We start from the raw sequence: 3,051 nt of genomic DNA, 5'->3' as shown, positions 1-3,051 counted from the left end.
GCACACCTAAACTCCTGACAAATGTCCAGTGATGCATTCAGTCAGGAGAGATTCAGCCATTGTTTTATAGCCTTGGCTCCAGTAGCTAAATGTAATAACTCAAAAGCCTAAGGAAAACCTATCTCTGTGTTTTAATTTGGTTTCACTGTATTTCCAACTGCCTTGTGGATTTGACTATCCTGTGGGTTTGCCAGCTCCCTATGCTGGTACTCCTAGGATCTAAGAATCAGAATGTCAGAGCTGAAAGGAATGTGATGATCTTTTAACTGTAACAGCATAAACAATAAAAATAAAATTTTTTAAAAATCTAGAACTTAAAAAAAATAAAACATTATTATGAAATAAAAAAAGAACATCAGTGACAGCCATGGCTGTATATTCTCACAGTCTCCCTTTGGGAGAAAACCAACTAAAAATATACATATACTCATATATTATGACAATATATATGATGTCTGTAGTTGTATTGGCATCAATGGTTCTCTGATGGAACACCTAGAAGAGAGAATAAACTCTTCTGCTTGTTTTCTTGCTGATTTAAAGATATCCTTACTTAAAGAGGTTACCGTACTAGTCCATAGTGAGAGTATAGGAGAGGTGAAGAACTTCTTCCCCATTTGGGATGATGTGCCTTTGAATATGAATTGACTCACAGCCCTGACTGGAACTGAGGTGGCAACTGCATGACTGTTGGATAGAAAATGTGTTGGTCAGGGCCTGTAGCCCATCTTATATGATATCAGGGTGGTTGGTCTGAGTGTTTTGGAATTGTACTATGTCAGACAGCACATCCCCTGAAGGAAAAGGTCAGGCAGAGTAGGGAGGCTGGTGTCCTAACAGTGAATTTACGAAGACCATCTTATGTTTCTAGAATATTCCTACCTTCATATATATTAATGAGAGAATGAGGGCTCAACAGCCATTTTTTTTTCTAATGAAAAACTAATGTAAGGCAATATAGTTCATAAAAACTGACTTATTATGTGTGTTCTTTAGAAAATGCATTGTCTTTAAACTGAGGCATTTACAATGAAAGGCAAGGCACAACACTGTAGATTTGAAAGAAATTATGAAACTTCCTGAGCCCATGCATCTGAATGGTTTATCAGTCTATGCTTGGGTGTGGGAGCTCAGGTTGTTGGAATGTTTTTCTTGATGTTGAGCCACATTTGGGCCTGAGGCGACCATGCAGTCTGGGCCTCGTTCCACTGCTAAATGGCCTGGTAGCCACAAAATAGGCCTTCTGATTGGAGTCTGAACATTATTATTTTTACTGTTGTCTCTTCCCTTGTCATCTGTGCTACAGGCAAGTTCAGTCATTGTCATCGTAAAACCTGCCACCCTGTGTTGTGTAAATATTAAATGAGGTCATGGAATTGAAATTGCTTTATTAATTCTAAAATTCTGAAGGGGTATTTGTAAGTGTAATATTTTATTTTAAAGCATAAATACTGAGGCTATCTAGAAAAAGATGATAGTGAAAATTCCAAACTAAGATTGCTGGAAATTTTAACCCTTCTTGAAGCTGTGATTCTCTATAGATAAAGAGAGTAAGGGTGGTCTCTTGATTAATATTAACAACATAATTTTTACAAGCCATGAGAAAATACTGATTGTATGTTAAATAAGAAGAAAGACCCATTATGTGTATGTAACATAATGCCCCTATTTAGCCTCAGTCTTTCTCTGTCCATTAAAAGTTGATCTCATCATTATTAAAATTGGCTACCCTCAAACCAGCCATTGACAAAATTTAATCAGATTGGGTTTTATTTAGAATGTAGTTATAAAAAAATTATTTAATGACAGTGAACAAAAAATTATTTAATGACAGTTTTTCTGTAGTAACTAATGTAGCAAGAACAGCTTAGTTTAAAACATTTTCAGATGATCATAAAATTGAGCCTTTTTTTCGGTTTTACCCAAGAATGAAAAGTAATACATTATGCTTGCAAAATACTCTATTTTACAATGTGTGAAAATTTTACTCATTATCTTATTTGATCTCCACTTAATTACTCTGGGAATGCATGACAGGCATACGGATGCCCAGTCTTCAGCTAAAGAAGTGGGTCCAGAGGCTTTTCCCAGATTCCATCATTACCACACAAGGGGTAGGGCTCCTACCTATACCAAGCACTTCCATCTTCAAACCCTATGCTTGTCATTGCCCTGCATGATGGATTTCTCTTACATACTATGTTCCTGCCATGGTCCCTGAGATTTTTCTTTTTTTTTTTTAAGATTTTATTTATTTATTTTTAGAGAGGGAAGGGAGGGAGACAGAGAGAGAGAGAGAAACATCAATGTGCGGTTGCTGGTGGCCGTGGCCTGCAACCCAGGTATGTGGCCTGACTGGGAATCGAACCTGTAACACTTTGGTTTGCAGCCCGCGCTCAATCCACTGAGCTACGCCAGCCAGGGCTGAGATTTTTCTTGTTTCAATTTTGTTTGAGAATTGGATCCTATAATATGGTTTTGAGTATACTATTGTTTATCTCTGCTCTCTCTAACTTTTCTGACTTTAGTATTAAAATGTCCAGTGCCATGCCAGCTTTAATAGCACTAACCTTATTCTTCCAAACCAGGGAAATAAAAGGATTTTTCTATTTCTTAAACATTGCATGAAATGCAGAAGCCAGCCAAGGATTCAGTATTGTTAGAGCTGATTGGCTACATTTAAATCTAATTAGAGAATGACTATAACTTGAAATTAATGATTAATAATAGCTCTTTAATTGTTCTGGATTTTGTTTATAACCATAAAAACACAGTGCATCATTATTTATTTTCTATTTAGCTAATAAGGACTTGGAAGTTCTGCTTTGTTTCAGTGCTAATATAGACTGGCATAATATAATCCATGTCCCCAGTCACCTGAAAACATTATATTTTCATTCATATTGATATTTTCAAGTGTTTAACTTCCTCTCCCACAACCTCCATTCTGTCCTCCAACCCTCCACCAAAAAGGAAAAAAACAGTGAAGATTCGGGTGATTCAGGTGTAATGAGGTTTTTGTGTTTCCCCTTCTATCTTTTGTCGTTGGTT

Source organism: Phyllostomus hastatus, unplaced genomic scaffold, assembly GCF_019186645.2.
Source record: "Phyllostomus hastatus isolate PE091 unplaced genomic scaffold, TTU_PhHast_1.1 phas_contig_1, whole genome shotgun sequence".
NCBI classification, from domain to species: domain Eukaryota; kingdom Metazoa; phylum Chordata; class Mammalia; order Chiroptera; family Phyllostomidae; genus Phyllostomus; species Phyllostomus hastatus.
Note: the sequence above shows the minus strand (reverse complement) of the source record.